The sequence below is a fragment of the Hippopotamus amphibius genome, chromosome 10 (genome assembly GCF_030028045.1).
Source record: "Hippopotamus amphibius kiboko isolate mHipAmp2 chromosome 10, mHipAmp2.hap2, whole genome shotgun sequence".
Taxonomy (NCBI): domain Eukaryota; kingdom Metazoa; phylum Chordata; class Mammalia; order Artiodactyla; family Hippopotamidae; genus Hippopotamus; species Hippopotamus amphibius.
In genome coordinates, this window is record NC_080195.1 from 21,849,901 (window position 1) to 21,864,600 (window position 14,700).

Genomic DNA, 14,700 nt, shown 5'->3' on the forward strand with positions numbered 1-14,700 from the left:
TGACTGAAAAGCAAAACAGAGACCCTGCCCCTGAGAGAATTAAAGTAAATACCCCTGCCTATGACAGGGACGCATCAGCATTCCAACCCCTGAAAGATGCAGTGGAGAGGGCTGTGAGGAGGGCTGCTATCCACACTCTTGGAAGGATTCCTCCATGGATTACTTTTCTAGGGAAAAAGGCTTACTGTTTTTTAAAAACAAATATTTTCACAGATTGGGAAAGGCATGATTTTTTTGTTGTGGTTGTTGTTGTTATATAACTGCAGTCTCCTTCTATGCTTTCTTTCCCAAAGAAAAATAAAACCTTCATTTGATTTGGAGAAGATGTTGTTCTGATTGGACCAGTCAAGTTGCAGCTATGAGAGCCTGGGATGAACGCTCTCTGAAGCTCTTGGCAGCAACTTTCCTGCTCCATTAAGTGGGGAGCACAGAAGTGCTCTGAGTAACTCCCAGAGCTGTTCTCAGGATTCGATTAGCAAATATGTGTAAACATAGCAATGATATTATTTCATTACTAATTAAAGTAGTTGATAAGTACATCAAAGGAACCAGTTTTTGGTTGGGCTTGGATTTGTCTGCTAAAGATACACTCTATATAGAGCAGAATGAAACAGAAAACAAAGACCCAGAGCCTGGAGGTTTCTAATAGAAGTGCCTACATAATAATATAAGAAGTCAATTAACACAAGCCAAGTGAGTTCATTTACTTCGGTAAGTAAATTCCAATTTCTTCAATCAGCATAGTCTATAGAACAAAAAATTAACTCAATGTTTTTATAATAGTGTGGTCACCTTCTTCTGTGACTTATTCTATGACTGAAAGTCACATTTCCTGGTGACTGAATGAGAGCTAAGTTTTTCACAGGTAAGTATCCTGTGAATTATTTTGAGAAGCCTGTTTCTACTCAATAAATATAACAATAGTTGATTAGGTACAGAATTCTAAATTACAAGTAATTTTCTTTCAGATTTTGGAGGATATTGCTCCAGTGTTTTTTTGCTTCCAAGGTTACTATTGAGAAGTCAGAAGCCTTTTTGTTTCCTGATATTGGGTATACTTCTTCCTGTCTGGAAATGAATATCTTCTTTTTACCCCTGGATTTCTAATATTTCACAAGAATATGCCTCAGAGTGGATATACTAGGGTAAGTATCCAGGGCTCTTTCATTCTTGTAATTTGCATCATTCAATTCCAGGAAATTTTCTTTCTTTTTTTAAAATTTATTTATTTATTTATTGGCTGAATTGGGTCTTCGTTGCTGCACATGGACTTTCTCTAGTTGCTGTGAGCAGGGGCTACCCTTCATTGTGGTGCACGGGCTCCTCATTGTAGTGGCTTCTCTTGTTGCAGAGCATGGGCTCTAGGCATGTGGGCTTCAATAGTTGCGGAACATGGGCTCAACAGTTGTGGCTCATGGGCTCTAGAGTACAGGCTCAACAGTTGTGGCACACGGGCTTAGTTGCTTCATGGCATGTGGAATCTTCCCAGAGCAGGGCTCGAACCCGTGTCCCCTGCATTGGCAGGCGGATTCTTAACCACTGCGCCACCTAGGAAGTCCAATTCCAGGAAATTTTCTTGAATTTTTTCTTTGAATATTTTCTTCCATCTTCTTTCTTCTTTCTTTCTGAAACTGCTATTATTCAACTGTTTGATCTCCTGGATGGTCCTACGGTTTTTTCATCTTTCCTCTTTGTCTTCTACTTCATGAGAGGAGTCCTCAAATGTACTTTCTCAGGTGCTATTAGCAGAGCTTTCTGCAATGATGGAAATGTTCTATATCTGAGCAGTCCAACCCCTTACCCACTTGGCACACATGGCTTTTGAGCATCTGAAATGTAACTAGCGCAAACGAGGAGTTAAATTTTTAATTTTGTTAATTTTAAGTAATTTGCTTCTCAGTAGAGTGGTTAGTGGTTAGCACACTGGACAGCACAAGTATTTGTTTTCTGCTACCATGTTTTTAATTTCCAAGAGCAGTTGGGTTTCCTCCCGCTAAATCTTCCATTTCCATAGCTTTAGTTCTTATTTAATGGATGCAACATCCCCTCTTCTCTCTCTGAGGATATGACTTTGGCTGTCGCTTTTAAGTCTTGACTAATTTCTGTTTTTTCCAAGATGCTTCTTCTGTTTGTGCTTGTTTGTTTTGGTCTCTATCTTCTATATAACAGGCTTTCATCAGATATCTGGTAGTCCTTGGTGGCCTGCTCAAAATTAAGAGTGGGAAATTTAAAAACCAATTAAAAAGTCTAAGCTTGTGACTTTCACTATAGGGTGATGTTGGTAGAGCAGCTGTTGGCAAAATCTGGACTGATGTCAAAACCTTAAGCATTTTCTTTTTGGATGGCCAGATGCCCCCAGGGAAGAGTCTTCCAATCTCCCACCTAAAGAGTAAAGATCAAGCTGTTGCATTCTGGGGACCAAAGAGGGGAAGAGGTTGGGGAAGGGGGTGATCTCTTAATTCCCCTCAATGAGAATAAACATCCAGACTTCTACAGGGTGAGGGAGAGTCTAGGGCTCTAATTTCTTCTCAAACCGCTTTCACCCTGGCCTTCTTTATATTAGCTCCCTTCTCCCTTTTACCTCCAGTCCTGGACTTTCAGTCCTTACATAAAGAACCTATAAATCATACCCTTTGAAGACTTTGCTGTGTAATTATTGTTGGTTTCTCAGCTTTCCCATTGACAGTTTGAGGTTTTGTTTTCTCAGGTCTGTTAAATCACTTACCACTGATCCACTGAAGTTTTTTAGCTTCCAGAATTTTGTTGCGGTTGTCTCCTCTCCTATCCTCCTAATCTGTGTGGGTTTAGGTCCTAAAACACGTCTTGTGTTTGTTTGTTCAAGAGGGAGGAAAATGAAATGCACGTGTTCAATCCACCGCTTTAACCTTAAAGTTCAAAAGAGTCTACTCATTCTGCAAGGTTCAATTCTTCTGTGGAGCATTCTTCTGACCTATTTGCCTTGAGCAAAATTAATCCTGTCCTTCACAGCATTCGAAGATTTTTAGTGTGGTACACAAAAAACTGGATCCTAATCCATTTGTTTATGTACACCTCTTTTACCAGAGAAAATATTAATCCTAAAATGTCAGGACCAAGTTTTATCAACAATACCTATTACAATTAACAGTAAGTTAGCGCTCCATAAATGTTGGCTATGTTCAGGAATGTATAATAATTAGGTTCCCAAAAGGGTACTGATGAACCTTTCAAAAAAATTGAACACTTATTTGGATGTATTTTCTACTAGCTAAAAGGTTTTAATTCTTTTTTTGCTGTCTTCCCAAATTAAAACTGAAACCCACAGAAGCCTGTTTATACATCAGATGGATCCGTTTTTGAATTGATCGCCCTCTGGTGGCATTTCAAGAAACTAACTTCTTGTATAGCTTGTGAGTGGTCTTTAAAGAGAGAATACCTGGTATTATTGCTATTAAATTCTCAATGGAATATATCTCTCTGTTTTTAAATTCTTCCTAATTGAATATGCATGACTTTTTGCAGTCACAGAAAAGCTATAACTTTCAAAATCCTTTGATGAGTTTCTGATATATTGGACATGAATATAAAGACATTAGGAAGCTGAACAAAAGTACAAATACAAATTATATGTGTCTTAAAAATACAACCTATTTGAAATGTTTATTTTTTTTATTTCTCAATATGACTCAGTTGAAGTACAATAACCTTCAAATCAATCTACTATAATTCAAATGGTAAGTAAATATCTGAAGTTCTTTATAACAGAAAATCCATTTTATTTTATATACCAAAAACCAAAATTGAGTTTCTTCTGCTCAAATTCAAAATAAATTTGTAATCTTTAATATGTAGGTTTAATCATGTTTATTTAAATGAATATTTTTATATAGAAACATAAAATATAAAAATGTGCAAAATAAACTTTCTTGGATGATATATTTAAGGACAGGGTCAAAATTTGTACACACCTTCCCCATCACTGGGTTGTCATGCTGGTCTGTGCTTGTCAGCAAGGCTATACATATACGTGGGGATGCCAAGGGCAGAGCGGAGGACCCTGTTTGCTTGTTTTCAAGATGAGATAGGACATGATCGGCACCAGCTCTCACAAATGTTTTGAGCAATTGCATAACACCATACAAGAAGAGAAACTACTAGAGCAAGGCGTTATTTAACTCACAAATCATATATACATGTACACATACATATTTATGCATTTATATATATAGTGCACATACATATTCATATCTAAACTGAATAAAATTACTTAAACTTTCAAATGTTTTACATAGCAGAGATGTTCGTACCAAGCAAATATAAGAGAAACAGGTATTGTCATGAGATCCACAGAAGATAAAGATAGGAGAGACTCCCCCTCCCTTCCCCACCCCTCTAAGAGCAGAAACAGTGCTGGCCTCAGGCGTTTAACCAGTGTGAGCTCAGTCTTTCCAGTTCCTGCTCAGCGGAATCAGTCATTTCTGTGGTCCAGTGACTGCCTTTGTTTTCCCTTCCTTTCTCCTCCTCCTCTTTCTCTTCCCCCTTCCTCTTCTTTTCCAAATAAGCACTCTTATTCCAGTTACCCTGCTCCTACTATTTCACAGTGGGTGTGGTCAGAGCAGATAACTTGTCACTTGGTTTATAAGTGGCTGGACCAAGAGAAGCCCCCTCTGAGCCTGATGAGGAGGACGGCACATCCCTCAGAGATTGCAGACACTGAGCTTGATGCACTGGCTGGAAAGGATCCGGGAGTGGTCTCCACTGAGGAAGGGATGAGTGTGCTTTCTGGGCAGGAAGAGTGTGTGCATGGATATATGTGTTTCACCAGCATTGTGGCAGAAACTGTTAGGTGTCTGACTAATCAATCTCCCCTTTTTCAACCATAATAGACTTTCAATTGTTCATAGTCAACTGTCCACAGACCCAAACCAACACTTTTCTCAGCTTCTTCTGCAACTAGTGTGTGGTTATGTGACTAAGTTCCAACAGATGGGATATAAGCATAAATAATGGGCATGACTTCTGGGTGTGACCTTAAAAGGAAAGGCACGTTCTCCCTTTCAATCTTCCTCCTTCCACTGGCTGAAAGGCACACAGAGTGCTGAGCTGTCTGACACATGGGGATAAGGACGGCATGCTAGGAATAGTGGAGCAACAAGATAGAAGGACCCTGGGCCCTGGACATCTTCGCGTTACAGGGTCAAGGTTTAACTTCCTAGACAAACTTCTATATCATTGAATCCACTGCTATTTTAGGTCTTTTTCTTACACAGTCCAATCTTTATTCTAAAAAAAACCAAACATGCCAAGGAAGGAAGCAGATCTCACAAAGAGCAGAATCCAACCAAATCTGGGGATTTGAGGGAAACATTCTGGAGAAATTTAATCTCTGATCTAAAGAATGAGGAGAACTAGCCTGGGAAAACTTTCAGATAAGAACAAGCATGAGGTGCCGAGGTACCCAAAGACGTTAAGTTTAGAAGGAGATAGAAGGTATTTCCTGCTAAGCCTGCAGAGGTCAGCACAACCCACATCATTCTAAGCTTTGTAGCCTTTTGATTAAGGAAGGTGAAGAAGATGAAAAGTCAAAAGTGACTCCCCAAAGTGAATCCAACTATGTGGTTTTTAGAACGATCTACTGAGAAAATAAATGAGTGGGTCTTGGGGGGAGATGCTGAGTTCATTTTCGGATGTGGGGACTTGAGGTGTTCGTGAGCAGGCAATTGGTCATGTGGATCTGGTGCTGAGAATTAAGATCTTGGATGGAAATATACATTTAGGAGTCATTGGCAAGTGGGTGGTAAACAAAACTAGAGGAATGGATAAGAACACCTGGGAATGGATAGGAACATCTAAGAAAGTCTAAATTGAGAAAACAATAAAAGAGAAGAGAAGAAGGTCTAAAATCCAGCCCTGAAAGAATTCCCGCATTCAATGATTGAATGTAAGAGCGGGGACTGACCAGGGAGACTGAGAAAGAATGGCCAGAGAGAAAGGAAGGAAGCCAGGCAAGTTTGTCGTCATGGAGACCAAAGTAAGAGAGTGTTTCAGTAAATAAAGTATGGCCAACAATGTTGGATGCTGGTGCAGGGCCATGTAGGATAAGCTCCGATAAGAACCTACAGGGCTTAACCACATTGAGATAGTTGATGACCTCAACGGAGAAGGAAAGGCCCTGGGTGGTGGGGGTGGACTCTAAGTTAGGGTGGGCTATATCTTGAGTGGATGGTGTGGGAATAGAGACACTTCTTTCTAGAGTTTTAACTGAAGGGGAAGAGAAAGAGTGAGCAGCAGCTGTAGGGGTTCTGAGGTTGGAGGAGGTGTTTGGTTTGGTTTGGCTTTTTAAGTTGGAATATTTTGAGTTGAGCTCGTTTAAATATAGAAGGGAAAGGTCCACTTGCAAAGACAAGATTGAAAATACAGAAGAGAGAGTGGAGAGCACAAAATTCAAGGTTCCTAAGAAGGTGGGAGGTTGCAGAATTCAGAGTACATGGTGACAGTTCAGCAGAAAATGAAAGAGGGAACAAGGGGTGGAGGGATGGAACAGGGCCAGGACTAGAGTGAGGCAAATAAGGCACAAAATTTAGGAGGTACCCCCAATAAAAACCCCTCAGTAATTAAGATAAGCACTATTTTAGTGCAATCTCTAAGCAGATTAAAAGTAATGCAAAGAATGTATGATGACTAAAATAATAAAATAGTAAACAAGGACAGGATCAGATATGGGTGGGTGAAGATTGGTTGCTTGAAAGCTAAAATAGCTTTCTTCAGAAAGTTTCTATTTTCTTTATGAAGCAGAAGGTGAGGTCAGTTGTCTGGTGAGAGGAAGTGGGGAAGTGGATGGGAGTTTGGAGGGGCGAGCAAAAGTTTGCAGAAGTTGTGAAGAGGGAAGGCAAGGTGGGGGAAGAAGCATGACAGGGCTGCCAGGGAGGCTGCTGACTGTTCATCTGTCATGATCGGCCTGTTCTGTGAACTCCAAGGCATTTCTCAGAATTCAGGGCAAGTATCGGGAAGGCAGACAGACTTATCATCGTGGGGATTTAGTCAAGGAAAAAAAGTTAGGATATCGGCAAGAGATTTAGTTATGATAATGGAGTAGAACCTTAGCTGCTGAGGGATGAAGTCAAAATAAGAGAAATAAGCTATGGTTTCCTTTGCTGTGCAAAGTTTTTAAGAACCTACTGAATGGGAGACAATATTTGCAAATGATGTGACCGATAAGGAGTCCAACATACATAAACAGTAACATCCAACATACATAAATAGCTCATATAACTCAATATTAAAAAAACAAACAATCTGATGAAAAAATGGGCAGAAAACCTGAATAGACATTTCTCTAAAGAGGACATGCAGGTTGCCAATAGGCACATGAAAAAGATGTTCAACATCACTAATCATTAGGGAAATGCACATCAAAACCACGAGATATCACAGATGTGACCTGTCAGAATGGTCCTCATCAAAAAGAACACAAATAACAAAAAGAACCCTTGTACACTGTTGGTGGGAATGTAAACTGGTGCAGCCACTGTGGAAAACAGTATGGAGGTTTCTTAAAAAACTAAAAATAGAACTACTATGTAACCTAGCAATTCCAATTCTGGGTATATATACAAAAGAAACAAAAATACTAATTCCAAAAGATACATGCACCCCAATGTTCATAGCAGCATTATTTATAATTGCCAAGATATGGAAACAACCTAAAGTATCCATCAACAGATGAATGAATAAAGAAAATGTATGTGTACACACACACACACACACACACACACACACACACACACAGTGGAATACTACTCAGCCATAAAAAAGAATAAAATCTTGCCATTTGCAACAACATGGATGGACTTGGAGAGTATTATGGTAAGTGAAATAGGTCAAACACAGAAAGACAAATACTGTATATAACTTATATGTGAAATCTAAAAAATACAAAAAATTAGTGAACATAATTAAAAAAGTAACAGACTCATAGAGAGAACAAACTAGTTGTTATCAGTGGGTAGAGGGAAGGGGGGGCAATATAGGGGTTGGGGTTTAAGAGGTACAAACTATTATGCATAAAATAAGCTACAAGGGGGACTTCCCTGGCGGTGCAGTGGTTAAGAACCCATCTGCCAATGCAGGGGACGCAGGTTCGATCCCTGGTCCAAGAAGATCCCACATGCCATGGAGCAACTAAGCCCGTGCACCACAACTACTGAAGCCGGCATGCCTAGAGACTGCACTCCGCTACAAGAGAAGCCACTGCAATGAGAAGTCCACGCACCACAACGAGGAGTAGCCCCCACTCTCCGCAACTAGAGAAAGCCTGCGTGCAGCAATGAAGACCCGATGCAGCCAAAAATAAATAAATTAATTTTAAAAAGAAAGCTACAAAGATATATTGTACAACACAGGGAATATAGCCAATATTTTATAACTATAAATAGAGTATAACCTTTAAAAATTGTGAATCACTATTGTACCTGTAACATAAAATATTGTACATTAACAATACTTCAATAAAAAAAATTTTTTAGAGGCTTAAGAGTCTCTAACGTCAGTCTCTAATGTCAAGTATGAATGTGATTTTGATACCAATTTCAAAAATAAATTTTAAAACTACGAAACAATTGAAAAAAGTAAAGGAGAAATAAGCTAAATCAAACGTAAAATTATAGCTCCATAAGAGAATGTAAATGTCATACCCTATGGGCTGTATACTCCCCACATTCATGTGTTGAAGTCCTAATCCCTAGTACTTCAAAGTGTGATTATATTTGGAGACAGGGTCTTTAAAGAGGTAATTAAGTTAAATGAGGTCATTAGGGTGGGCCCTAATCCAGCATGACTGCTGTTCTTATAAGAACAGGAAATCTGGATGGACACTGATAGTTACAGAGGGACGAAAATGTGAAAACACAGGAGAAGATGGCCATGTACAAACCAAGGAGAAAGGCCTCCAAACAAACCAGCCTTGCAGACACCTTGATCTTGGTCTACTAGCCTTCAGGATTGTGGGAAAATAAATTTCTGTTGTTTAAGCCACCCACTCTGGGGTAATTTGTTATGGCAGCCTTAGTAAACTAATATATCATATATCTTAATATTATAGAAATAATAATGTAGCTTTAAAACTTATTAACCCCTCTCTCACATGAACTCTTGAAAAATCCTAGAATTAAGAAAAAACATGGATTTGATAAATGAATAATAAAAACAACAACAAAACAAGAAACTCCTTGGGAGTTTGAAGGCAGTTTTGAAGTAGTGGGGGAGGTAGATGCGTTTATTTGGGGGCCAGGGCTCTGCTTGGGGTAGTGGGCAACCAGAAGCAGCCATGAGATGACCTGGAGGAAAGCAGAAACCAGCAGCAACATCCCCAGCCTGCCCATGACTTCCACCAGGGTAGAAGCATTAGTGCACCTGGCTGGGGAGACGGGGTGATGAAAACAAGAACAGGCTGACCAGTTCCCCTCTGACAATGACTTCTTTGCCCATCTCCCTCCAAGTCCCAGGGTGGATGGCTTCTGAACTGGGGAGCGGGTCTTTCAAAGCTACTTCTTCCTTAGAGATCAAAGGTGTAACTCTGAACAGAGTTGCCTTTGTTGAATGGAGTGACAACAAATGAGAGTGATTAACACTAATTCTGTGGTGATAGGGGCTCACTGTATTCCTTCTCAAATTCATCTGGAGGGTCACACATGCCTCCTCCCCAATCCACATTACCAGACACTCCCAGGGGCACATTAGCCCACAGGCCAAAATAACCTGGCACCTGTGGAGGAGCAAAGACATCATGAAATGCGGACAACAAATTGAATCACACATACCAACCGAATCAGAATCATTAGAACAGACAAACCAAGAATTTCAAAGATGCATGATGAATATACTTAAGGAGATAAATAAAGATATTAGCAATCTGAACCAAAAAATCATTAAAAAGTGGAAATGTGAAGATCCCTCGTTAAATGTTCATGGTTTTCCAAAAATCTACAAGCTACTGAAATTGTTTTCTTTGATCAGCTTATTCAAGCTGCTGGCTAACCAGTATACCCCAAATATATGCACACCAATCACCATTTCCAGACTGTGGCCTTTTTTCTCTCTTTTGTGTTTTAAATCCTGTTTTTGCCTTTGTTTCTAAACAATAGTGTAATCACTGCCTTCCTCATGTGACTAAACTGCTGAAGCAAATTAAAGGTCCCTGAGTTATTCTTTGACTAAATTAAACAGTTGGAGGGAAAATGCAATAAAAAGGAAAAACGGCATGGAGGATGCAGCCAAAGAGTAAGTTAGAGATGTGTAAATGGATTGAGGAACTTCTCCAGGCAGCTGCAGGAAAAAATAAAGATATGAAAAACATAAGAGGAAAGATAAGTGATATGGAGGGTAAGGAAAGTAGAAGCATAATACCAATGTCTAGATTTCATGGGTTCAAAATAGAGAGGGGGAAAAGTTGGAGAAGATACATTTAAAGAGATAATGAAGGTAAATTTCTCTAAATTAAAGAAAAATGAAGGATCTCGGATTGAAAGAAATCAAAGAAAACCAGACTACAAAGAAGATCCCTACCTAGATCCATTATATTGAAATTTAAGAACATCAATGACAAAAATAAAATATGCACAGTTCTCAGAGAAATGGAACAGATATCTAAAAAGATCAGAATCATGTTGATATCAGACTTTCAAAACAACATTAGATACAAGAAGAAAATGAAGTAATATTTTTAAAATACTAAAGGAAAAGCCCTTGGAACCTGCAGAAAATATTATATTAACAAATTATCAAGGCTTCTGGCAATGCAGTAAGAAAAGAACAAGATAGAGGGGTATAAAGGTAGGAAAAGCAAAGCTAAAACATTTACAGAAATATGATCATAAACCAAGAGAATAAAAAAACTATTAAAATTCATAAGGGAGCTTAGGCATTATAAAAATCAATAGTATTTTCTCTCACTGCAAATAACCAACATAAATTTTAAATACAATATAAAATAATACACCATTCATAATGACAACAAAAACCATAATCTATCTAGGAATTAACTTAATGGACAGGACCTCTATGGAGAAAATTATAAAATTTAAAAAACATAGAGCATGATCTGAATAAACAGTTATATTTTTCAACAGGAAGACATAATATTAGTACGTCAGTTCTCCTCAAATTGTTCTAGTGCGTTCAATTTTAATGAGAATTTTTGTTGGATTTTCAAGGACCAATAAATTTGTCCTCAATTGTATGTGACAGAGCAAGAATCCATAATTAGCTAAGCCAGTACTGAAAAAGAAGACTCAAGAGGGGCAACTTGTTTTACAAGATATTAAGACATATTGCAGAGCTAAGCAATAAAAACAGCTTGGGAAGGATATAAAAACAGATGCCACGAACCAATAGAACAGAGCAGGGCGCTCAGATACAAACCTAAACATACAGAACTAAATATACATTGGCACCAGGCAGCCATGGGTAAATGACTCAGAAACAAATGGCATCCTGCTCTGCAAAGATCACACATTTAGTTCAGCCTAGAACAATTTACAAAACCTGGTATTCAATACACAGATCTATCACTGACAGTGGATTAATCCAGGGACATTAATGCTAAATAAAAGGCAGGTATGTTTTTCACTGAGGTTAATAAGAGAATAACTGATTCTAGAGCCTCCGTTTTAGGCTTGGGCCATACCTGAAACTTTTAGGGAGGCTCTCCCTTTGAGCTGCCCAGTTGGTGCACTTATTTTCTTAGGCAGAAGGCGTTGGCATCGTTCGGGCTTCTCCCTCAGTGTTCGCGGACAGTAACAGCAGAGTCACCCTTTACAAAATATGGGTCTCCTGCATGCTGATACCATATAATCAAAGGAAAGTATGGCACATGGTGGCATCTCTTGAACATGGCATGTCCTTAGCTCAGAGTCTTTTCACTTGTTGCTTGCACTGCCTGAAATTCTCTTCCCCCAGATAGCCTCACAGTTCGCTCCCTTACCTCCTTCAGGTCTTAGCTCAAACAGCACACCATCAGAGACATCCCACAACCACTCTATTTACAACTGCAACCCCCCTGCCCCAAAAATCATCCCCCCCATTCCCCTTACCTGCTTAATTTTCCTCCATACTGTAAACGTTTTCCTTCTTCTGTTTATTGTCTTTATGCCACTTCTTGAATGTAAACTCATGCAACAGGGCAAAGAGTTTTTGTCATTTTGTTCAGTGCTCATTCCTGGCACAGAGAAGGTGCTCCATAAATATTTGTTGAATGAATGAATGGTTATTGTGTCTTAGCACTCCCATAGTTACTGGCAACAGTACTAAGGTATGAGCCCATCATTTGAAGTATAGAAAAATGATCAATCAATCCTTGATAGTGAATCTACTTAACAGTTGAGACATGTAACAAATCAAAAAGCTCAAGCAGAACAATTTGAAGTTAGTGCTTATTAATGTTCATATAATATGAATCCTGATAGTGTTTACTGGGTCATTTTTTTCTTCTTCGAAAGAGATGCGATTAGTAATTCTTGTTAATTTCTCTGCAGTTCCATGTCAGGACTCAAAATCATTATCTGAAGAGAAAATGAATAAATCCTGGCAAAAAGAGATGATCAGAGTTATGCCTTAGAAATCTTTGTATTGTATTGTATTGTATTGTAATTTCTGAGCCCATAAACTTTCATTTATAAACACAAAGGTAAGTCTGTAGTTGCGAGAGAAAAACATACAGTCCACTTAGAAAGAAGCAGGTGATTTCAAAGGTAAAACATCTGTGGTAAGTTTCCAGTTGTGTCCCTTTTGCTATTAGGGAATTATATGTCTTCACCCATTGCCATGTGACTTGAAGAGATTCTATACTCGTTAATTATTTTTATAATGCAGAATAACAAACCATCCCAGTGGCTTAAAATAAGCATTTATTTTTCTTCCTTCCAGGTCTGCAAGTCAGCTGGGATGGCTCTGCTTCAGGATGTGGCTTTCCTGGACTTGACCTGAAAAGGTCTTTGTTTCATCCTGCTGACTATAGAATTCCAAGTTGACAGTTGTGTTCTGCACTTTAAAGTTGTCATTTTATTTTCTTTTGGCTTGCATAGCTTCTAATGAGAAGTCCATGAAAACTCATTATTATTTCTCTGTGTATAACGTGCCTTTTTTCACTAGCTGCTTTTAAGATTTTCTCTTTAGCACTGTTTTTCACCAGTGTGATTATGATGTGTCCTGGTGTAGTTTTCTTTATATTTACCATGCTTGGGCTTCTTTGACCTTCTTGGATCAAACAGCAAATATTACACTTGGAACATTTTTCTCCGTTATTTCTTCAAATATTTTTTCTTCACCCCCATCCCCTTTCTGGGTCTGTAATTACATACATGTATATATGTATATGTATATTAGACCTCTTTATATGGTCCCACAGGTTACTGAAGCTCTGTTCTTTTTTGCTTTTTTTTTTTTAAAGTCCATTTTCTATGTGTCATTTTGGATTATTTCTATTGCTATGTCTTTAGCTTTATTACTTTTTTCCCCTGCAGCACCTAAAGTGTTATCCATCCCATGTAGAGATTTAAACATTTCAGATATATTTTGCATCTCTAGAAATTCTACTTGCTTCTTCTTCTGCTTTAAAAAAACTCTTCAGTTTCTTTCCTGTCATATTTTCCATTAAATCCTTGAGCATATTCAGCACATTTATATAAAGTCGTTTTCTGTTAATGCCATCATTTTTGTCATTTCTGGATGTGTTTCTATTGACTATATATTTTCCTACTTACTTGGCATGGCTATTCATTTTTGACTGAATGCCTGACACTTTGAACATAGTGTCATTGAATCCTGGATTTTGTCCTAATGTTTTAGAGAGTATCAGACTTCGCTTTGGCAGGCAGTTGGGTTACCTACTGAGCAGTATGACTCTATCAGGGCTTGTCTTCAAGCTTTTGAAGGGTCTAAACTAGCCCAGAATCTAGGGCTAGTTTACCTCACTACTAAGACATGACACTTCGGGGATCTCTACGGCATATTCCATTCAACAACTGTGTTCAACAGTCTCTCCAGTCTGGCTCCAGGGAACTCAAATGATTCCTAGTCCTGTGTGAGCTCTGAAATTTGTTCGGCTTACTGCTCCCCAATAATTGTTCTTTCCTGGTCTTGTGGAGTTTCACAGGACATATTCACTGATTTTTATTCAGCTGAAGATGCGAGGGTGCGCCTATGCAGATTTCTGAAGCTCTTACTCCATGAACTCCGCCTCACAAATTCCAACCAACTTAGACTCCCCAAGCTCCCTAAAAATCCCCCATCTCATTTGTTTCTTTTCTCTCAGGTGCAAAGGTCCGGAACTACCTGTCCTCCAGTGTCTGAAAACAGTTGTTGCACATACTGTGTTTCAGTTTCTTGAGAACTCCAGACCTATTTCTTCTTCTTGTCCAGCAGTGGGCGTCTTAAACGCCTTACGGAAAATGTAGATTATTTTACAAATGTTATTTTCTATGGTTAAAACTCACCTCTCTCTAAGGTACCCCTCGTTTTCTTCTCAGGAGATGGCGATGGATCATCTCCTCTGTTGGCCTCCTCTAGGGAGGAACTAGAAACCGAACTCTGGCGTCGCTTCGACTGCGCGCACGCAGCGCTCAGTTTCTCCCGCGCGCGCCTCCCTCCCGCTTCGCTCCTCCCACCTCTCCTCGTTCCCCCCTCCCCCCCGCCGCCATCTCGGCGGAGGCATTCGCGTTCCGCGCG

The 14,700-nt window shown here is 39.1% G+C and overlaps 1 long non-coding RNA gene across 1 annotated transcript; it reads right to left on the minus strand.

Moving 5' to 3' along the window:
• Positions 1–1,841: 1,841 nt before the first annotated feature.
• Positions 1,842–14,596, minus strand: LOC130830175 (uncharacterized). The gene is made up of 3 exons (XR_009047745.1): positions 14,469–14,596; positions 12,069–12,193; positions 1,842–2,202 (listed from the first exon to the last, which is right to left on the minus strand). It is a non-coding gene; the product is annotated as an uncharacterized LOC130830175 (long non-coding RNA).
• Between the last annotated feature and the right edge of the window lie 104 nt (positions 14,597–14,700).